At 37.4% G+C, this 24,615-nt stretch overlaps 2 long non-coding RNA genes across 2 annotated transcripts; one reads left to right on the top strand and one right to left on the bottom strand.

The window, feature by feature from the left end:
* The first annotated feature begins 23 nt into the window (after positions 1-23).
* On the top strand, positions 24-8,910 carry LOC148113399 (uncharacterized). Its single transcript, XR_015728218.1, has 2 exons — positions 24-446; positions 3,563-8,910. It is a non-coding gene; the product is annotated as an uncharacterized LOC148113399 (long non-coding RNA).
* Positions 1,559-24,563, bottom strand: LOC148113398 (uncharacterized). The gene is made up of 2 exons (XR_015728217.1): positions 14,282-24,563; positions 1,559-2,222 (listed from the first exon to the last, which is right to left on the bottom strand). It is a non-coding gene; the product is annotated as an uncharacterized LOC148113398 (long non-coding RNA).
* Between the last annotated feature and the right edge of the window lie 52 nt (positions 24,564-24,615).

Raw genomic sequence — 24,615 nt, 5'->3', positions numbered from 1 at the left:
CTTCCTCGCATTTAGGGAAATACATTGATAGACTGTGTTTTCCCCCGGAATGCCATGTCTGTACAAAACCTGTCGAAAATAAAAGGCTATTTAATTTCCACATACGGTGGTATTCAGCGGCATTCCGTAAATTGTAATCTGTTTATCTCGCCGTAAGGATTAGCAGTGTTACATTATTTGTAACACTGGTTAAATTCGTCCTTGGCAGATCTGGTGGAAATTTTCCCAGAGGTTCGTGTGAAAAACAAAGAGCAGGGAGTGATGTGTATGAAAGAAATTCAGCAGACAAAAGTAGTAATGGAGAGGAGAAACGCGGGGAGAGAGAAATGGCAGCCGAGCAACCAGAGAGGAGAGGACCTATCTGTGCCTTCCAACATACATTAATCCAAAGAGACTGGTGATCACATTTATAAAATGTCATCTAGTTGCCATCTCCAAAATAATAGGTGAGAAAGCATTACAGAATTACCTTAAAACCGTGGCGAGATAAAAATCTTAAAACAGGGATTCTTAATTTGGGGATTATAACCCCTAAAGTTCAGGAACTTGAATAGGAAAAAAATTACAACTTCATTTTTTACTAATCTCTGACATTTAGCTTGCATTGTTTAATAGAATCAAGAAGTTCAGATATTACTCTATTTGTTAATTTTTAATACTTAATACTTTAATACATTTTTAAAAGAGCTCCATTGTACAAAAAGGTTAATAATCTGTCTTAAAGAGCTTAAATACCAATGTAAAATCTATAGTTGATACTTTATTAATGAAGTGTAGGTGAGATCAGAGCAATTTCATAGGGTTACTTTGAAGGCCTTAATATTTTGCCATTACTTGTTCTTTTCCTTCCCGTTCCATCAGATTCTGATTTTTTTCACATTTTTGAACTGCCCATCTCCCTCCAGAGATGACCCTTATAGAAAAAGTGCACAGTACTGTATCTTGTCTGTTTAAAATATGGTTGGCATGGTGGATGTGGCCACAACACACTCATTTAGAAAATAATCTGATGAAATTGTTCTCTGCCATCTGGTCTTATAAGTAGTTCTCTAACCAGTATTTGATTATTTCCAATTATCTATAATCAAGTCTTTCTCGGATTGTGGCTCCCAAAAATATAGAAATAATTGATAAAGAAGCCCTCCCCACAAATATTTGTTGAAATAATGTCTTTAAAAATCTGTTATTTTATGACAGTACTATATTAGAGACCTTTGATGGTGCATGTGAGCTGTTGCATGAAAGACTCAGATGTAGATTCCCACTGTCTATGCCTTGAAAAACATTGACTGTGTTTACACAACATATTTATCTATGTTTAACTGATCATTATTGATTTAATTGGCACACATTCATATCACACATTGAAAAGTAATCACACAGCTTTGTTTCACACAGTATCCCAGTTTAAAGTATTGTTGGCTACTATTTAGCCGGGTGTTTTTCAAACAGTCATAGAATGAATGCAGCCAACTTGTTATCTCTGTTTATCTCAGAGTTCTGAGATATCTGTATCCATTTAGGAGAAAAATGAATTAATATATATAAAAAAGCTATGTTTAAAATTTGTATCAATTTATTTGTATTAGATTTGAACATTGAAATATCTAAGTTGCATTAAGTCCAAAATCTTTGAGTCTATTTCCTGAGATTCAGCAATTGTCCATAAAGATTAACTGTACTGTGGACTTCTTTAATAGCTATGTAGAAATAGATTCTCTTATTGAAACAAAACCCAATCCTTTTTTTTTACTGTTTTGCATGCAAGATTACTAGGAGGAAAAATAAAATACCAACATCCATTTTAAGGCACAGAGTTAATAGCAGAAATAGTGATAAACTTTCTCAATTTAATGTTCACATAACTCCTTGCTTTATATCTGTAATAGCATATAATTGAAATAGAGGGATCATTTTTATGTTTCCCTAAGAGGTACAGACATGCCTTGAAAACTGTTTTAAATGACCTTTCCTCATGATACAATTTTTAAAAAATCATCTGTAGCTCACAGCTGAGGCAACTTCATTGTCAGCTATTCCAGAATAAAAGGAATGTTTTTCTTCTCCAACATATTTTTCCCATGAACATGCTTCATTGGGAATAATGGCTGATGATGCAGTCAGAAGCTGGAATCTACACAGCTCTGTTTGGTCACCTTTGGCTTCTTTGGCCTTACTCTTGTCTTTCATCCATGGCACTTCCATCCATGGCCATTGGACATCTGTGGAGACAGGCAGCTACTAATGCTTTCCAAAACACTTGCCAGTTCTTACACATGAACCTTATGACTATAGATTAAGACACAATATTAGAACCTTTTTTTAAAAAAACAACCAGGTTTAATAGTTTTGCATTAGACTCAAAACAAGAGTCTTCCTCTCTTGAAAGAAGCTAGTTCTCTACTGTTGGGAAATTTAAACTGGGAAAGAAAGCTGGGTTCTGGCTACTATGGGTTACTAGTTCCACAACCAGTGAGTACATTTCAAGTTTTCACCGTTTCTGCCTAACAAAAAGTTTTGCCTGGCAATACTTTTTTTACTGTATGTAGTAGGAAAGTACCATTTTGTCGCTTTCAAAGCTACCTCTGGATGTTGCCAGCCATAACCACTGGGTGCCCATCTTGTTATTTCTTTGTAGCACCAAACATTATAATTTACCTGCATACCTCTTCAATGGAATAATAAATCACAAGGAAAAAACAAGGGCAATGGGTAAACAAAGAGGGAGCACTCCCAAAAATCTTTATAACTTTATAACCCCTCCTCCTGACCAGGGTATCTAGTACAGTTTTCAAAGACTGGTGCTGAACTGATGACATCACATAGCCTGAATAAGTGGCATAGAGGACCTCTGAAAGATGGCTAACCCCTCCAGGCACCAACTACACTTGTCCAACTCTGCCCCAATGCAAGTTAGAGTGACTAAGTAGTGCGTGCTCTCCTGTTTCCAGTGATGCTCAGTGGGAGGAAAACCTAAGGCAGGGTAATTCTCAAATTGTTTTTAATAAATCCTTCCATTCCCCACCATCCAGTTAGAGCTGAAAAAGCTTCTTGGATGAGAAGCGAAACGTCTTCAAAGAAAGACAAAAAAAAAGAAAAAACAAAAACAAGAAAGTCCAATTGCCTCTTGAAAAAGCACCTTTCGGACTACTGTAGTCATCCTATGGAAATCTAAACTTCTGGTACTGAAGGGATTAGAATAATGTTTTTTTCCCACCTACATTTTTGTTAGGTTCTTATGACCCAATATGTATATTGATTTCTTATTTTTTTGCTTTGTTTGCTATAGCTTTCTTTAAGTAATGTTTCTTTTCTGCCTAATCAGTATTTCCACTTATGCGTTACTGAAATAGCTAGCTAGATTCTTGAACTTACAATAAGTAAAAATTTCCTCAGTCAGGAGCCTCAGTCAGCACTTTGGAATGGTGAATACTGTCAGTTGTACTTTAGCAAAGTTAAAAGTGTTAAAAGTTTCCTTGTGTGTTTTATAAAATCTATTTTATAAAATCATCCTGCAATTATCTTTAAATTGGCTTAATATTCATTTTCTTATATTTTTCAGTGGTGTACCATTCATCTCCAAGAAACACAGAACAGCTTATAAGAGAGGTTTTCTGTTTTTATATAAAAAATAACTCTGAATAATGGGTTAGATGACCCATAGATTCAACTGAGATAGCTTGATTTATATACAGGTAGTCCTTACAATTATTAATTTAATGACTTTAAAATTACAATAGCACTGAAAATGATTTATGACCATTTTTCATACTTACGTCCATCGCAGCATCCCCACATCCACATGATCCAAATTTAGGCGCTTGGCAACTAACTTATATTTGTAATGGTTCCCGGAGTCATATGATCACGGTTTGCAACCTTCTGACAAGCAGAGTTAATGGAGAAACCAGATTCACTTAACAACCATGTTACTAACTAGGAACGACAGTAATTCGCTTAATAACTGTGGCAAAAAAGATCATAAAATGGCCTTAACTGTTGCTTAAATTTTGAACTCAATTGTGGTCGTAAGTGGAAAACTACCTGTATCAGATGAAGTAATAATGCAAATTGTTGAATCCAGTTACTTTGATACAATGTACTGTAGTAGTTTATTGTCATGAATATCAGGAAATCATTATTTACTCAATAACCATAGTTCGTTGAGTGTTTGGCCTGAAACTGTTTAAATTGCTTTTATGGCTGTGCAACTAATTGAATCACATCATTTTCTATTTCTATACAACTGTTTACACATCCTACATCATGCTGGCTCTTTCAAAACGAATTTAATATGTTGATTAGGTCTGGGTAACTTATTTCAGGGTTTGAGGAAGTTTGCTAATTTGATTAACTTGGAGACACTGATTCTCAGACCACTGTGGATTCTGTTCATATTTTAAGGGAAGATGGAAACAGTATAAAGATTAAAATATATTTGGATATAAAACTTCTCACAGAGATCAGAAAAAAATGCGTAGAAAAAATTGTGGTGGTGATGTTTACCTTAAAATTTTCTCCTGAAAAAGTCGCCACTAGAGGCCTAATTTGCCAATTAACCAAACATAAAGAGGGAAGATCCTGACATTTATTTTCTGTCAAATTCCCATTATTCATAAGTGTGACAAATTTAAGTTGTCCTTGATTGTACTAGTGTTAAAACTAGTATTTTCTCCCTTGAGTTGAGAGTATCCAACAACAGTCATATGTAAAATCTGCTATGTTTCATCATACATTCTTTTGGAGATTAAATGGTTGGTTTAATCTCTACTGCTACAGAAGGTAGCAAACAAAAGTAATCAAGTAACATGTATTATTTTATATCTATGATTTATATGGCTGCCCAATTCACACAAAAGCCTTTTTGAATCAGTAAACTTTTCCATTCCATTCCTGGCTAGCTTAAGAGTCAAATATTTATTCAGTGTTTGCAGATGTTTCTGTCCTAAGCTTTGCTGATTCCCATTGCTCCAGCTTCAACGTTTACAATAACTGTTGCTTTATAGATGTAGTGAGTTGCCATACATTTTCTAAAGCATCCTTAACTGTACATTTTGATTACAAATTCAAGTACAGTGTTAATACTGTGTCATATTCATAGTTAATATTTTACATTGCTATGGTAGTTATTTTTGTTTGTCTATCCTGCAGTGTTTTGGAGAAGAGTAAAATTATAGGCTCTGATTTTAGGCTATTTGTGTTTGAACACTATTTGTTTATTAACTCTGACTGTTTGTGTTTCTTTTTTGCTACGCTATTTCTTTTATAGTTAATTATTTATAATGAAATAAACTTGATCTAGAAAGATTTCTGATGGATGAGGGATCATAGTTTTGTTTCTTTAACAAAAAGCAAACTATATTAGTTGTATAAAGAACTGTAAATGATTCTGATTTTTTACACTTGGCTAAGCAGACACTCCAGCATATGTTTTCCAGCTGCTTTCATGCCAGTAAAGGAAATTCTGTCATATGATTCTTTCAAAACCACTGTTTATAAGAGACAGTTCATCTGATTTATGTATATTTTGCTTATAAGTCTGATTTCTAAATATTAATGAGATTTACTCTTAATTCATTGTAAAGTAGTTAGTTGCAATTTTTTCCTTTCTGTTCAATTGTGTCTGATCTTAGAGACTGCCTGAATAAGCCACTTGGCATGGTTTTTCAGAAGTGATTTGCCATTGGGCTGAGAAGAAGTGACTAACCCAACATCATCCAGCTGGCTTTGTCCCAAAGGTAGAACTAGAGTTTACAGTCTCCCAATTTCTAGCCTAATGCTTTAACTAAACTGGCTCTCTCAGTTGCAGTACTTCCATGTAGAATGCCTTTGTCCATAAAAATAAGTATGATGCTAACAACAAAATCCTAAAGAAAAAAATGCTTACTTATATTGAAAGACTAGAAAAAAATCCCACTAGCTGCTGCATAAAAACAAATGCACTGACATTATGGTCACCTTTAATTTTCTTAGTTTTAAGGGCAGATGTCCAACTCCATTTTTCCACTATACAGAAAGTCCCAAGTTACGAATGTAATGGAGCCTGTTCATTCCATTCATAACCTGAGGATTCGTAGGAGTGAATCTCGTACCTTGAATGCGATCACTCCCTCCTTTCTCACACACTTTCACTAATCAAATGTGTGGCTTGTTAAGTACACACGAGGTATCTTGGGGTGGAGAAGGCCATGGGGGGCCTAGTGATGGAACAGGCCACCTGCTTCAGACCACCCAAGGCTTCGCCCGACCAACAGATATTTATTTATTTATTTGTTTAGACTTATATGCCGCCCTATCTCTGAGAGGACTCAGGGCGGCTCACAACAATAAAACAGAAAAATAAAACAAAAACTCCGGGTTAAAAATTACACATAAAAACCCTAAAATCAATTAAAATCCATTTAAAAAACCCCTCAGTCCAGGCCAGCCAGGCGAAAAAGCCACGTTTTTAGTTTGTGGCGGAAAGAGTGAAGGTCAGGGCCCATCCGGAGCTCCAGGGGGAGCTGATTCCAGAGGGTAGGTGCGCCCACAGAGAAGGCCCGCTCCCTAGGGGTCGCCAGCCCTAATTAATAATTAATTGTATTAATTAATACAATTAAAATTAATCCAGATAAGAAAAAAATGATCCTAGTCAGGACACTGCTACCCAAATCAGCATACTTGGATCTGTTTAGTTTAACTTGCATGAGTGCTACAAATGGATTTCCATGTAACATCGTGATTAGGACTCTTCACTACCAGTTAGGTTGATTCAGCAGCTGAAATCAAACAAGAGGGACTAATGTGATGCTCCCTCATTACAGCTACTTCTACAGAGGGCAGAAGCTGGTAAGGTGTGAAGCAGTGATGTTCAGTCCAGATAACATTATAATGTAGACAAGCAGCAGATGTATTCCTGCTACAAGGCTGAGAAAAGAAAACCCAAGAATCTGTTGACTTGAAAAAGTGGGGGCAAAGGCTTTAAAAGCCTAAATGGTTCAGGATTGGGTCCCAAAACTAGCCTTTGAACTGTCATTAAGATCTATCAAGTTGATAGATATCATTAATAAGTAATTTCAATAGTAGAGTCACATTAGCTAATTTGCTGTAAGATGATGCACCCCCTATATGATGAGCTACTTTAATTTTTTTAAACAAAATTACTTAAATTTAAATAGATCTATTATGTGGCATTCAGAATTCAAATCTCACCTCTTTCTTAAAACTTCCTAAATGAGTGCTTACGTATTATATCAGTTTTATCCAAGTGAATAAGGATGTATAATAGTAAAAAATTGGAATGGCACATCCAATTCAGAACCACACTGAGAAAATAGTGGAACTACTAGCAATGGCATTTTCTTGAATACAGAGAATCTGATTTATCAGATTTGCTATCAGAAAGATATCTCGTTCTCCCTCCCGCGGGGTCCCCACAATTGGTCCCCCCCCATCCTGCTGCACTGGGTCACTTACCTGATGAAAATCTGTCTCCTCTCCAGCCTGTTTTTTTGCCTGCTCCCTCCTTTTTCATCGGCGAAGCCTTCCTCAAGCAGTTCAGCGATTAAAAAGGAGGCCCCAAAACAGGAGGAGGTGGGGTTTTCTCTACTCCATTAACCACCTCCATAAATGATTTGACCAGAAGCATCACGGCGAGACAGACGGGCTCTGATGAGCCTTGCGAAATCCCGGGCTGACAAGCAGCTATCGAGGGGTCTTCAGACCAGATCTGTCCTGTAGGACGGAGAAGGAGGAGAGACATCTCAGATGACCAAGAGGAACAGGCAAGTTCCTCAGAGGTTGGAGGAAGCTCTAAGACTCGGCGGCAGGGACAGTGGCCATTGCGGCCGTCATAAAGCTGGGGCAACCAGACCAAGTCTTGAGCAGGAGCGGTGATTTGAACAGAGTACTGATGCCGGGTGAGTGATTGCCAGCTCACAAGCAAAAAAGGAATACTTTTAAATTGTTAAAAGATGCCCCAGCGAAATAACAGCAGCTAATGGGCATGGAGGAAATGAAGAAGAATAAAGGGGAAGTTTAAAGTGGCAAAGCCCAAAATGAAACTTGATTTTTGAACTAAATGTGTGGAGATAATTAAACAATTAGAAGAAGAAAAAAACAAAAATAAACCCATAATAGGTGTGAAGAGGATTGGAAAGAATTTAAATAGAATTTTGTTGACTGCTGAAGAAAGGACAAAGGGAAACTTAAAACTAAAGCCCTGTAATAGAAGATTTTTTTAAAAAAAGCTGGATTCGGAATTTGGATTTGGATTCAAAATTGATTAGGAAATATAAAATTAAGAAGAAAAAGATAAAAATTGGCAAAGATTGGCAACATGGATTTTAAACAAAATGGATACTTTTTAGGCTGTTGATTGGAATTGTGGAATGGAGAGAGACATCTACAGGCGAAAAAAAGAACATTACAACACTGAACTTTTACTTTGAAAAAAAACCTCTTAAAGTGATAAGAGCAGTGAGAACTTTTAGGGAGGATTTGTCTGCAAGCTGTTCAACCTTGACAATTAAAGAAGGTGGATTATAACAAAACTTAAACAACAACCCAGAAATAAGAAAATGGCGCAGGAACTAATTGAAATGATTAAAAGGATCTGTATATCACTGAAAACAGAGCTAAATGAAATGATCATAATGATGCATGGAAAAACTAATCCTGATGAACCAGAAACTACATTAGAATATACTCAAGTGGATAAAGAAACCATGAATGAGAAGCAAGAAAGTGATACTGAAGACAAAGATAAAGATATTGATTATGAAAAATTAAATGATTATGTGGGAAGCAATAATGAAAAGGAGAAAATTGGGAGAAAAGAGATAAGCAATAAAGGTGAACTTTAAAGATTATATTGGGATTAACAATGATAAAAATAGAGAGGGTGGAAAGGGACAAGGAGAGGAAAAAGGGGGGAATAGAAAAAATATAAAAAATTTAAATGATTACACTGGGATTAACAATGGGAAAAGAAGAAAAGGGGATAGAAAGCAATTGGAAATACAGGCAAAATAGAAGAGTTCAGGATTTTAAAATGGAAGGAAAAAAGGGGGGAAAGAAGAAAAAATGGGAGAAAGAGAGAAAGAAATGATTGATTGATGGAAAGGGAAAAGAGAAATATGCTGTATACATTTAGAACTAAAAATCAATTGAAGTAAAAATTATAGATATAAATGAATTTTAGAAAACTTAATAGCTGAGATTGTAATATTTGGAATATTCTTAATAGTAATGATGAAATTAACTAAAACATTTGAAATTAAGATGAAAAGTAATTGTCTAAATTATGTACAAAGCAATGGATAATTACTTGAATTAAAAATGAATTGAAATAAGATTTATAAATACGTATAAATTTAATATATGAGATTGTAATATTTGGAATATTTTTAATTGTAACTATGGAAACTAATATTTGGATATATTTGAAAAAGCAATTGAAACTTGGATTTACATTAAAAATAAGGAGATTGAGAAACAGAATTATAAATGAACTGAAGTAAATTTTATGATAATGTATTGTGCAAAGTAACTTGACTTATTGTTTTAATAAGAGAATACATATATATGTGAAAAAGGGAAAGAAATGAATGATTGTAATGTTATACAATTAAGTGATTTTTAGTAAGATAATGGATTGTAATATTTAGATAAGATGACAGAGAAAAATATTAATGTTTGGGATAAGGGAATTTAAGGAAATACTGGAAATTATGTTGTGAAAAAGATGCAATGGGGAAATATTTGAATTGGAGTTAAGGTTAATTATTAGAAAAATGATTGATTTCAAATTTAAGGGTTTTAACTTGGAGAAAGTAAGGAAAAAATTAAATTTGATTAAATTTAGAGATTAGGGCAAATTGTAATATTGGCTATTAGAAGAAACAAGGAAAAGAAAATAAAAATTAGAGAGAAAAAATATTATGGTAAAAAGTGAAATATATAAACTGTGTTGGAGATAAAATTGTATAAATTTGTGACTCAGTCAATACTCTGTTCAGAAAAAATGCATTGCTTATTTGTTTGTGTAAAAAATAAAAATTATAAAAAAACCCACCTCCATAATATTTTAACTTCATTATCGCTACATTATCCAGAACATAGAAGTACCCTTATTCATATTAAGAGCAAAAAATTCATTTGTTTTTTAAGCTCTTTCACATTTTCTTCATATCTAAATAAATTTTCATTTAACTTCCAAGACCTCCTTTCTCCCCTCTCCTTTTCAAATTCCACCCAAACCGGACTATGATCAGTTAAAATTCTTGGACATATCTTCGTCTTCTTCACCCTGGAAATAAAATCATTTGTGGTTAGTATAAAATCAATCCTGGAGAAGGATTGATGTCTATCAGAAAAAAAAGTAAGGTCTCTTTCCTCCACATTACGTTCTCTCCAAATATCTCTCAGTTCTATATCTTCCATCATATCAAAAAAAGATTTAGGTAATTTTGCACGTGTTGAGATCTTTGATAAACTTTTTTTATCTTTCTGTGTCTATTACTCCATTCCAGTCACCCATTAATATAAAAGATTTATAATCCCATTGTATTATTTTAGTATGCAAAAATTTATAAAACTTGTCTTGTTGCTGATTAGGGGCATATATTCCAATTAAAAGCATTATTCCAGTCTGTGTTAGTAATTCAATTGCAATATATCTTCCTTGATCATCTGCCTCAATTAAATTAGCTGATAATCCTTTCCTTACATATATGACTAGCCCATTTTTCTTCTCTGGCGCTGATGCCACAAAGTGTGTACCTAATCTTGAATTTATCAAATATTTTTGGTATAATAATCTAATATGTGTTTCTTGCAGATAAATAACATCATTGTTAAATTGTTTCAAGTAGTGAAATGCTTTCTTTCTTTTTTGTGGTGAATTTAGGCCATTAACATTCCAAGATAGAAATTTAGTTGCCATCTTTAGCCTTTCGAAGCCGCATGAGCATCAGCTGAAGATCCTCCTCCACCTTACTCTTCAGCCTAGCCCCACACACCCCGCTTCTGTTTTCTGGACTTCTTGAGATAAATCTTGAGATTGTTGCATTTTTGATTGTTGTTCTTGAAGTTTATAAGTTGATCGGGTCAGTCGTTGTGCTTTTGGCTCTCCCTTCTTAGATGGTTCCAAAGTTGGGGGTAGGCCCCCAAGATCCAAACCTTCTTCCATGATAATTCCTCCAGCTGCAACCTCCGCATAAGTTTGTATCTGCTTTCCATCTTTTTCTTGTTGTATCATCTCCATTTTCTTCCTACCCCGCCCTGGTGAGGGTGGGTATCCAGCCTTTAAAACATTGACATAAAAATCTTTTGCCTTCCAAACTGTGTTTAACCGGTATCTTTTGTGGGAATGCGGGTTCAACTGGATATTCTCTGAAGGGCCCTATTCGTTCTCTCTTTGTTCAGAACATAGGCTGTGCCTGCATAGTAGAGACATCTCCTTGTAGAACATTCCTGAGGGTTGAAGTAATCTGATAAACGGGGAGATGGGCCCCCTCGGCTGGCAGCAACTGGCAGCAAATATGATAACATAGCCAGAGTTAAGTTTTGTTTTGCACCTTAAGTATCGCTTTCCTAGAATTCACGTGATTTACTGTAATAGGTAGAATGTGAAACCTATAAGGAGAATATGCTTCTCTATTTCTTGTATGTAATATGAGATGTGTAGCCATAATAATGCTTTCTGATGACGCTGTATTTTGATAACTAATAAAAGAGATGGCAGCCTTTTGTTCTTTGCTCCATCATCCCGAGAAACACCTGCGTTTGTGTCTTCTCTAATCTGGACCATACATGAGGAGCCCACCAGGTTGAATTGCAACAATCTTTCTCCACTATAAGTCACTATCTGTATGCCACTTGTTGATTTCTCAGCTCATTTACCAAAAAACCAAAGTCTTTTCTACTTCTCAACATCTTTGGAGGGATCTCTTTCAAAACCACCACTTCTTGCCCAGCCACCTGAACTTTATTCTTGTAAGAAGCTTGTAAAATATCATTTCTGATCCTCCTAGTAGTAAAATACATCACCACATCTCTTGGCAGCTGTCTTTGTCTTGCCAGCCAGGAGTTAACCCTGTAGATTTTATCAATTCTGCTTGCCACATCTTCTGGTCTTTCTTTAATTATCTCTGCAATAGCATCAGCACAAATATCTTTTAAATTTTCTTTGCTGTTTTCTTTCAAGCCTCTCAATCTCAAAGCAAACTCCATGGACCTGTATTGTAACATTACCAATTCATCATCCACTTTCTCTGTTTTGGTCATGACATCTCCCATTTTGCTTTCCAAATTTAAATTGGCTTCATTAATTTCTTCCACTTTCTCATCCAGCTGAATAACAAGTTTTGACAATCCTGATACAGCATAAACAATATCATCTCTTATTTCATCGTGTTTTGTTGCAACCACTTCTTTGATTTTATATCCTCCTCAACTTTCTTTAATTTCCCTTCCACAAGTACAGTTAAGTTATTCATTGCTGTGGCTTGATTATTCATAGCTTCTTTCATTGCTGTTGCTTGATTATTCATGGCTTCTTTCATAAATTCTTTGAAATCATTAAGAGCAGCCTCCTGACTCTGTGAATCAGCCGGAAGTTGTGCTTTCTGTGTCACCACTGACACAACTGGAGAACCTCCCCCTCCTTTAACAACTCCTGGCTTAACTTGTTTAGAAACCATCTTTTTGTTTCCTTTTTTTAAAAAAAAAGATCTTTTTTTTCTTTTTTTTTTCAAAGCCACAAAGTCCCTTGAACAACTTTAAAATGCTTGTAATTTATAGTCTCTAATTTATCAGGCAAAATAGTCTTTTCTCCACAAGCTCTCACTTCCCAGCAGCTTTAATCCACTCTCCCAGCGTAAAGTTCTCAATAAGCACTTTCGTTTCTGACTTTCACTTTCAAAACCATAACAAAGATGCCATCTTCAGCCTCCAGCTCAATGAGATTCAGTTTGAAACAAAATAACTCTGGAGTTAAGCTCTGTTACTTTTAAGGCTTGTTCTCCTGTTTCCGCTCTGCCTGCGCTTGTAATCAATCAGACTCACTTTTTGACAGCAGGATCGGATCGCGGCTTCTTGCTCTGCTTCCACAGAGTCGTCCTAGCTTCGGAGCTTCTTGGCGGGCTGGCTGGGGAGCTCTCACCCTCCAAGCCTCTGGAATTATTTCAGAGGACTTTCGGGGAGCTCAACTCTCACCCACCGGCTCTCCTTTCCTTCTTTTCCTGAAGTGGAGGTTTTTCAGCCGCCAGACAGCCGATTTGCGCTGTCAAAGCGGCTTTTACAAAGTCACGGGGCTGGTGGTCTAAGGAGACCGTCCACAAAGCCTGTGGTGCCAACCAGAAGTCGGAAAGAAGCGAGACTGGACACATTCTTGTTGACTCTGTAGAAAAGGCTGCTTATTTAGACCTTTATTTAAAAATTTAAAAATAAAAAATATTGGGGCAACCAGGAAAAATGGTCTTACTTATTGCAGGGAATAAACCTGTACATAATCAATACGTTTGCACTCTTCATTTCAAAGCCATCTCAAAGAGAACAAAATACCTTTATCAGATTGGCATTAACTATAGAAGTGACAATCTATCATGAAGTTTTGTTTTGATCAATTTGCATTTTTGTATCAATTTTATATATTTGATATACTCAACTGACAACTAATAAAGTTCTTTTATTTCATATTAAACTACTTTATCTTTACCCTTCTATCTTTATATTGTATACTATATTTTGTTTTATTTTATCTCACCATAGTATTTTATCTTACTTCACTGTCTTATCTCAGTTATTGTATTTTACTGTGGCTGATGCTAATGTTTGATATGGTCAATTGACTAAACAATAAAGTATCATTGACTAAACTGCCTGAAACTAATTCATCATATTTTCTATCACATAAAAATTCTGCATGGCATTATTAGTTTTGAATGAAATGTAAAGTTATTTGGATAAAGCTTTTTCATATTCTGAAATGTTTTTATACAGGACACTGTACTCTGGACCAATTAAATGTAAGACCAGCTTTGTACTATTTTTACTATAAGAAAAACTAGAAGCTCATATAACAATTTTAAAATCAAGGCCACAAAAACACAGTTTTTAGCCGCCCAAATCCCCCACGCATTGTGTTTTTGCCCTCCCCAGCCCCCAGGAGCACTCTGCAGGTCTCCCAAACCCTCTGCGTGCCCCGTTTTTGTGAAAAACAGGATGCACAGAAGGTTTGGGAGGCCTGCAGAGTGCTCCTGGGGGCCGGGGAGGGCAAAAACCTTTTTTTCTTGCTTACCTCTTTGAAATCTTGGTGCATCTTATACTGCATTTAACTCTGCCCCTATTTTCATGACCAGTTGTTTTCCATTCATCTTGCACAGGAGGCATTCTATAAAAGTAAAAACAAAAACCATTTACAGTGTTTATAAGTATTTATTGTAAATAAAACAATGCTTGTACAGATTCCTTCCTCGGAATTGGCACCTTTGCTTCATTAAGAATCCCAGTGTTCATGGAACAATTGGAAACTTAGGAGAAAAGTTGAAAAGGAAGAAGAAATGAACACTTACCTTCTGAAGTGACTGATTTCAGTCCCTGTTAGCCCAGAGACTAGCTGTTCCCACATTTAGGATCACGCTCACACATACACATATTAGACAAGATTCTTATAGTCCCAATCTCAATCCATCAAAATAAAACAGAATTTATAGTTGACACTATAGCTTGTTACCCACATTCATTAAATTGAACACTATTGCTGCTAACCAGGGGCTTTGCCCTTACCTTGTTTTCAGCCAGCCCAGGGCGAGCAAGCACAAGTAGCAAAACATAAGGACATAATGGAGCCCAGTCTCTCTTCTTATAAAAGCTTACCTTGAGAGCAGGGGAGCTCACCCTCTTGATGGATTCCTCTGCATTTGATTGTCCTGGGCTTTTGTTGTTTCTATCTATTACCTGGAATGAAGGTCAACTAAAATTCCTCGGTATCTCAATATCTTGAATGGAATCTTCTCCACCTGAGCTGCTCATTTTAATTTTTAAAAAAATCTTATTTTTACTAAGCAAATAATTTTTGCTTTTCCTGTTAAATACTGTAAATCTGCTGCAAAGTTTTATTTCAGTCAATAGTACATAAATGTTTTCCTGTGCAAGTCTCTTTACATACACATTTTGTTTGCATTTTTCCTAGTGTGCACATGATTTTTTTGTAATATAAAAATTGCTTGTTATATGTTATCCTAAGATACAATTTTTGTGTGTGCATTTCATTTTTATACCCATATTTTCAATTTGAAAAATTTTGAAAAATGTGGATTTCACAATAACAGTGCATTCTAGCTTTGCTACAAGTTCACCCGTGAATAGGACCAAATTTATATAACAGTTGAAATGGAATGGATTTTTCATATATCCCTAGTCATAGTACCATATTCTCCTATCCAATCACTTTTAAAGCTAGTCATAAATTACAAAGCTACTCTCTGTTAATTTCCAAGCCAAGGCTTTTAAACTATTGTAGTCTGAATAAGGTTCCATCTGGCAGACTGGATTTGAAGAGCAGCACAAAAACGTTGCCCAAATGAAGCAGATGCTCAAGTTCCAGGGACAGCAAAGTATGGCAACCAAGATCTAACATGCAAAGTAGTGATATGGTTAAGACATAGATGGGGTCAAGGGTTTGTATTCTCAAGTGCAACATAAATGAAAAGCCCAAACAGTTATCACCATAATTTAACAATACTTTGGTAAAGTCTTAATTCCACTGGCTGTCCATCTTTGTCCAGCATACTGATGTCTATCATGCCTATTTACAGAGTCTGGTACTGCAAAACTACATGTGTGTTCCACTTATGCAGGGGTATCAAACTCAAGGCCCATGGGCCGAATCCAGCCCACAGGTTGTTTAAATCTGGCCTGTGGTGCCACCCTGGAAACAGCAAAGGACCAGCCCATGGTGCCTCTGCCAGTAAAAACTGAGCTGGAGAAGGAACGCACGGCCCTCCTGAGCTCCGTTTTCACTGGCAGAGGGTTACAGGAAGCCACTGAAGTCGAAAATGGAGCTCATGAATCCTGGCTACCCCTACCCTGGCCACACACATCCGGCCCCCCAGGGTCAAACACAACTCTGATGGAGCCCTCAATGAAATCGAGTTTGACACCCCTGCACTTACACTATGAGCTTTTCTTTGCAAATGGGCACTCTTTCTTTGTTTTCTCTCGATAGCCAGTGACACTTCTACTGAGTAATGAGTCAGTATTTAGAATAAGAATCTATCGGAGGAAAAGTTGCAGTGCTATCAAAGTAACTTTTTCATGGAACAGGGATTTATAGAATAAACTCCATTAGAAATCATTCCTGTCAAATTAATGATATTCCTCCTTAACCAAGGAAGACATCGTTTAGTAAATTAATGTAGGACCCATGATAGTAGCTTTGTTGACTAAAACAATTAATTATACTAAGGTTTAATATTCAGAAGTTTTAATAGTAGAATTCAAATCCTTGCTCAAACAAACCCACACTGCAGTGGTGAATGCTCTGTATGGCAACCCGGGGTCAGTAACTGAGGCGAGACCAGGTAAAGTCAAACAGGAACGTTTATTGCTAACAGAACAGGTAGAGAGAAACAGAGCAAAGAGCTAGGCGTTTGACAGCTATTTATACCATAGCTGTCAAACCAACAACCAATAGGAATTGAGTATTCTCCCGCCAGCTGGATGGTGCGTTTTAGCCAATCAGGGCCGCACGTTGTAAGTGCGAGGACCTCGTCATAAGTGTGAGGACTCAACAGTGAAATTCAATTGTTTTTTACTACCGGTTCTGTGGGCGTGGCTTGGTGGGCATGGTGTGGCTTGGTGGGTGTGGCAGGGGAAGGATACTGCAAAATCTCCATTCCCACTCCACTCCAGGGGAAGGTTACTACAAAATCCCCATTCCCTCCCCAGTCCTGGGGGAAGGATATTGCAAAATCTCCATTCCCACCCCACTCTGGGGCCAGCCAGAGGTGGAACTACTCAAAATTTCCGCTACTGGTTCTCCAGAACCTGTCAGAATCTGCTGAATTTCACCCCTGTCACACTGCATGATTTTGGGCCAATCATCTCAGCTTAATCTCACAAAATTAAGTGTTCTCATGTTAAGTGAATCTGGCTTCCCCATTGACTTTGCTTGCCAGAAAGTCACAAAAGGTGATCACATGACCCTGGGACACTCAAATGTCATAAATATAAGTCAGTTACCAGGTATCTGAATTTTGATCACACGACTTGTAAGCCGTTGCAAGTGTGAAAAACTGTCATAAGTCATTTTAAAACTGTCCATCTACCTCACAGAGGAAGTACAGGTAGTCCTCAACTTACAACAATTCATTTAGTGACCGTTTCGAAGTTATAATGGCACTGAAAAAAGTGACTTATGACTGCTTTTCATACTTTTGACCATTGCAGCATCCCAATGGTCACATGATCAAAATTCAGATGCTTGGCAATTGACTCATATTTATGACAGTTGCAGTGTCCTGGCATCATGTGATCACCTTTTGTGACCATCTGACAAGCAAAATCTTCCTCTTCACTTATAGGAGCTTCTGGAGGTTCTGAAGGCCCTGGCTGAATCTCTGCCTCTGGCACCACATCTTCTCCAGCCTCCTCATTGTCTGACTCGAGTGCCAGCTGCACAGGCTGCTGGCACAGCACCACACCAGCCTCCTCGCTGTCGGAATCAGCTACTAGCTGCACAGGCCGCTGACGGGCCACAGCACTTCCATTGAGGACCTGTATACTGCACGAATCATAAAGTGGGCTGTGAAAATATTTAAAAGACCCCTCACATCCTGGACATAAACTGTTTCAACTCCTACCCTCAAAACGACGCTATAGAGCACACCAGAACAACTAGACACAAGGAGAGTTTTTTCCCAAACGCCATCACTCTGCTAAACAAATAATTCCCTCAACACTGTCAAACTATTTACTAAGTCTGCACTGCTATTAATCTTCTCATTGTTCCTATCACCCATCTCCTCCCACTTATGACTGTACGACTGTAACTTTGTTGCTTGTATCCTTATAATTTATATTGACTGTTTCCTAATATGATTTGATTTGCTTATTTGTACCCTATGACTATCATTAAGTGTTGTACCTTATGATTCTTGACAAATGTATCTTTTCTTTTATGCACACTGAGAGCATATGCACCAAGACAAATTCCTTGTGTGTCCAATCACACTTGGCCAATAAAGAATTCTATTCTATTCTATTTAAACCTGTCTTGCCCTTGAAGACAATTGACAATCCAAGTGATGACCAAGTTTAAAAGCACAATCCTTCATTCTAATCAGATATGAATGAATACTCTCAGGTTAACAATATTGGGGGGAAAAAGGTCTACATATTTTTATTATAATAATATGGTTACTAATAGCTTTAAATTCTAAAAAAGTAACTGTGTTTAAATAAAATGCACATATAATCTGTAAATGACTCTTATTTGAGAAAAAAAAGTTTCCTGGATTAGGTAAGGTAAAGGTAAAGGTTCCCCCGCACACGCATGCTAGTCGTTTCCGGCTCTAGGGGCGGTGCTCATCTCCATTTCTAAACTGAAGAGCCAGCACTGTCCAAAGACATCTCAGTGGTCATGTGGCCAGCATAACTAAATGCTGAAGGCGCACAGAATGCTGTTACCTTCCCACCAAAGTGGTCCCTATTTTTCTATCTGCATTTTTTACATACTTTCGATCTGCTAGGTTGGCAGAAGCCAGGACAAGTAACGGGAGCTCAGCTAGGGATTCAAACCGCTGAACTGCCGACCTTCTGATCAACAAGCTCAGTGTCTTAGCCACTGCGTCCCTTGGATTAAGCATCATTAATTCAACATTCTTTTAAATAATTTCAGTAATCAGTTGAGTGGTGGGTTGCTACCAGTTTGCCCCGGATCTGGTGAACTGATAGCGGCGGCAGGAGGCGCCACCTACCCGCTTCTGCGTATGCGCAGAAGTGTTGCGCACATGCACCAGCGCGCCCGGGCCCACAAGCGAACCAGTAGCGACGGTTTTGAAACCCGCCCCTGAATCAGTTATTTGGTAGATTAGTAATTTGGACAAAAAAATTCTAGCCAACTAAAATATAAGAAATACTAGAAAACTCTTACAGAACTTTTAACCAAGAGATTGATATAGTAAATAATGCACATATTTTATCAATATTAATTATACATATCCACTAATTTTATGGGTGCATGAAACTGATGTTTGGGAAAATACTTAATAAAACCTGCGAACTTTGTTTTCTGAGAAAGCTGTTTTTTAAAGTTTCCTATTGCCTACATATTAAGCAGGCTTGATAGTGTGATGACCCTTAGTCTAACAACTCCTGCAAGCAATGCACTGTATATAGATATTCTAAATATCAGAGATCAAGAAGGCAGTCTTCAACTGACAGGCAGATGATAAAGTCACTGCCTGGCAACCATCCCTTAGGAGAAATTTCAAAAAGCAAACAATCACAGAAGGGCCCAGATTCTATGCACATAACTTATAAAGTTAGAGCTGCAGGAGTAAGGTCTTAAAGATTTGATGGAATGGGTAAGTTGCTATGGGAACAAGTAGTTCTTAGATAATTTGGTCCTTGGCAGTTTTTGAGTTGTATAAGCAGACAAAATTGGAAACCAATGTAACAATATCAGCACAAAAAAATATAGTTATGGAGGATACAAATTAACAACTTGGTTGCTATGTTCTTATTAAATATAAGATTTAAAATGGTTTTTTTTAAAAAAGCAGTCCAGCGTATAAATACATCCTGGTGTTTTTTTGGGGGGGGGAGGGGAAGTGAATTTATAATAAATAAAACCTTATATAGATCTACGTTAGAATGGATGACTATGGTAATCCCATCACTTTTAGGAAAAATGAAACTAACAGAACAGCAAGAATTTATAGAAACTATTTCACATTACAAAGTAATGTAATTTATTAAGTCAGATGTATTCATAATCCAAAAAACCAGTTGTATAAGAGATATGATAAACTCACTAGTTATTGAAACTCTTGTGAGGCAGCAGTCAAGATCAGTATCAGCACTGCAGCTTATTTGAATTAAAATTCATCTTACTTCTTGGTGGCCATTTAACTCCTGGTTTTATTGATTAAAATTATGTTAATATAATTTTCTTGGTTTGCTGTTGCTTTCTTTAATGAGTCAATATCCCCAGTAACCTCTGTCTCATATCCAAAACCTAGCCAGATCTAACCTTGCTTAGATTCTGAGCCCAGGCATGAACAGTTAGGTACTACCAGTTATTGAAGCTGTAGCTCTTAAAATTATCTCAAAAAATTGCCTTGAGGAAATTTAGATTTAAAGAAGAATTTGTTTGGCATAACCCTAAGGTTTTGTATTTTCCTATGTAGTTACCTCTTGATGAAAGTGAAATTAACTTCAGTCCCAGAAATAAGACTGGAAGTCAAATGGAAATAAAACATTTGGCTCATTCAGACATATGTGAAGTTAAACAACTTCTGCCCTCTTCAAAATCTTATCCTAAATACCCACTGCTCTGATTGTCAATATTTTTTTTGTCCACCACTTTCAAGGAAACCAAAATAACTTTTAATCAGTGAGGCATTTTATAACTACTTGGATCAACACATCCACTCAAGTCCTTATAAGCCAACAAAACATTCAAACAATTGTCTCTAGCAGCTTGTCTACATCCTTATTTTTAAATTATGCCCCCACGAGGTCAAACACAACCCTGATGTGGCCCTCAATGAAATAGAGTTTGACACCCCTGGGCTAGACAATCCTGGGGTGCTGATGCTAACACCCTATGAACAACAGCCTTGGCTTTGGTTTGTTTCACAGCTGAATATTGTGCCAGTGTGTGGTTTAACAGTGCCCGCACCCAATTGGTTGATGTCTGACTCCACCAGACAATGTGTATCATCTCTGGAACATTGCATCCCACTTGTGCATACTAGTTACCAGTATGTTGCAGTATCATACTGCCCCACATACGAAGACAAGTTCTAGTTTAGTTATGGTCAAGGATGCTAAACAAGGCCCTCCCAGTTCACCAGTACAATGCATAGCCCATAACAAGATTGAAATCCCATAGGCCAGCATGGAAAACAATGGTTCATTTAACATCTATCCAGTTTAAGCCCCATGCCTGGAGAAAAGAATGGTCAAAGGTGCCTTCTTATGGCCTGACCCTTGGTGATCCATCTACCAAACTAGCTAATTTTGACCTATATCGCTCTATCTGGACAAGATTGAACAGAATTAGGTGTGATACTGGAAGAATTTCCTGGAGCCTGTACTAGTGGGGACGGAAAGATCCCCCTTGTTGTGATAGTGGTGCTGATATGCAAACTACTAAACATATAGTGCAAGATTGCCAACCATGTGTTTTCTGGTTCCCTAGAAGACCTTGACAAAGTAATGCCTGGAAGCTGAATTGGATATCCTGTTAGGCCATTGTAGTTTTCTGTAGAATTTACATGGATTGTGTGTATAGGTATACTTCTTTTCTGTCATGTTTGTATCATATGCTTAATAATAAATAGGAAAAAGCAAATTGCATACGGCTGAAGACACTGTATGCTTATAGAATAAGACTGTTTTAATGACTAAGTGCTTATGAGCAAAGCTTTTCATATTCCTGTTGATTTAAATTGTACCTGTAGATTTGCGGAATCTATATTGTAGAAATGTGGAAAGCAAAAAGTTGCAGCATTAAAGGAGCTCTTGTTCCTTTTATGTCTGCCAAAAGATTTTAACCAATGAATTTGATGAACCAATTACTTCTATTTTGGCAGTCTCATGCATTTGCCCACCCGTCCACCCACTAAATCAGCTAAGTTTTGTGTTATTGATCAATGGTTGACATTACCTCTGTGAATGTATGTCTCACACAATAATCTCAACAAGCATCTTGCACTAATCAATTATATCTGTGACAGGTAACTTTTCAGACATGGGTTTTAATACTAATAGCAGGCAAAAGAAAAAAAAAAAAAAAGAAAACTGGCCACCTACCTTATCCTCTCCTTAGAAATGTCACATTCAACAACCCATTGATTAGGAACAAGTTATAATCAATAGCTTATATCATTCTAATTGACGGTAGTCTTTGTAAATTGACTTGATTTAAACTTACTCAGAGCAAGTAACTAAAAAAATGTAGGTGCAAAACTTATTTTTTCCAAGGTAAGCTAAACCAGAGAACAAAACACAATGCTTAACATCAAACATGTTTTAAAAATTACACTTATTTCAGAGACTACTGCTTTAAAATATTAACATTTTTTTCAGTTTGCTTCTACAGTATAATTGGGAAAGAATGCAGCATGACCTTTAAAAATGGAGCACTGTAGTAAAATTATTTTAGGTAAATCAAACTGGCATTTTTTGGAATACCATTACAATGTATAAAAAGACTTGTAAATAGGTAGAATAGCATTCTATATAAGTTAAGAACGATCATACTAGAAAAAAGTCCAGTTCTTTTCAGATTCAAGGATTATTTACAAAACTGGCCTACATAGCAAGAACATATTACACATCAGCACTAGTTTTTGTCCATTAAAGTCCAAGAATTTCATGGAGCTTAATACACATGGTAATTATGTAGTCCTTTATTACTTTAAAGCACGTAAGAAGTTTGGAAATCATATCACAGTAAAAACCCCACGGCAGCATTTACAAATGCAGCATATCCTGAATCGTGATACATTGATACAAAATTAGGAATGTGGAAACAACTAGTACACTACGCTAGAAAGGCAAAATATTTCAGTATTTCTTTTACGTATTTTCTTTTATTCCTGCCTTCTCGCCGCTTCTTGGGAGAAACTGGAAAATCCGAAGACGTCCGTTTGCTTCACTTCTCGCTGAAGCCAAGAAACATTCAATTCCCACTGTACTGTTTCCCCACCCCCAAGTCATTCGTACCGCTCTCCTCCCTAACACGTCCAGCATGTCTATTCCTAGGAATGGTAATCCGCGTAGAAAGAGGGGACTCTCCAAATAGGCCTTTGGGCAGTTACTCTTCTGGATCAAAGGCATGAGCTCCAGGCCTTGCGTTAAAAATTGACTTCTTGCACGGAAAAAACGCCTTCAATTATTTCACTTATCTGCGCCGGGGGGGGGAGCTCCCTCCCCCACCCCAAGCTCCTTGGAAAGGGAAAAGCCTTTATATAATATCTATAAATTAGGCCCAGAAAATGAATCGTTCGTCTCTGGTGAAGGAGACGAGCCCAAGTCGCAGCAACCAGAACCACCCTCGCTCCCCGCGACTGCCGCTGCTAAGAAGCGGCGCCCTCTCCGTTCACAGTATTTAGCGAAGAGCAGCGAAATACCGCCCAGTTACTCCAGATCTGTTAACGGGAACAGGCGCCACTCAGACAACCGCCCACTCCTTCGTAGCGTCCCGCTAGGCTCGGCTGCGTGCCCGGACGGATTCCTCTCGTCACGCGCACGGACGGCGCTCAAGGGAAGCCATTATTACTCGTTGTTGCCAGAAGAACCACGCCCCAGGCCGTCCCAAAGGGGAGCGGGAGGGGCACACGCGTTGGCAGAGTAACCCCCCTCTACACACACACACACACACACACACACAGAGACAGTTGCATATCCCCACCGAGGGGACTGCAGCCCGCGCGCCCAGGCGTAAGTACGACTCGCGCTCGAAGACCCTCTAAACCCTTTTACAGAAATGCAGCCGCTCCACAACTAATTTAAAGGGCGCGTACGAACATGCTGATCATGAGTGACAAAGCCGTTTGATTGACTCACTAACGGCCGAATGATAACCCGAGAATATAATAAAATTCCGCCCTCTCTGTTAATATTGTGCATCCAGCGATGAGGATGGAAACCTAAGAAATAGAATGCAGTTGAATGTTTCCGGTTTCTGATTGACCTTTTGAAGTACGTACCACATGTCGGAAAAGAGTGAAGAAAATACGTAGGGATAAGTATTGTGGTAATAAAGAAACAAATATAATAGAGGTCTTCATTTCATTGCTACGCTTAGCATTAATCATGCCTTCCCTTCAAAATGGCTTTTGATTTCTAAGGAAGTCTGCGACTTCATTTGCTTGTTGGAATAGATCTCTTCCCTATTTTTTTTTTATCGGCGTGAAAACCTGCCAGTTTATAAATGGTAGTTTTAAAGATGTAAACAACAAAAAGTGGTTTTGGCTAGCGAGTAGAACAAATGAACTTTTCCTAACAAGATCAAAAGACGCGTTTGATATCCATCTTTTCAGATCCGAAACAAACTTTATGTGTAGGAGAATGCATTTCTTAATTTCTGTCTGCGATGTTACCTTGTCAAGACATCAGAATACAACCCATTTTAAATTCACGTACTGTAGTTTGTTCTAGTAGTTTACAAAACCTTAAGATGCCAATTTAAAAATTATTTAAGGAATACGAGCCTTTGAAATTTGCCCCGTTTAATTCCTCTTGGCCGGCCGCATGTGAGGGTCTCCACATACTGCAAACTGGAAGGTCTGAAATACAGCCTCAAATACATAATGGCTTTAGCCCCTTGATGGAAGCAGCGGCAATACCAAGCTTGAGCGGAGCGCTAGAAGAGCGCTACGACTGACGTAAGTCAAC

Source organism: Pantherophis guttatus, chromosome 5, assembly GCF_059756535.1.
Source record: "Pantherophis guttatus breed Tessera chromosome 5, ASM5975653v1, whole genome shotgun sequence".
NCBI lineage: Eukaryota > Metazoa > Chordata > Lepidosauria > Squamata > Colubridae > Pantherophis > Pantherophis guttatus.
This window is presented reverse-complemented; position numbering and strand designations above follow the sequence as displayed.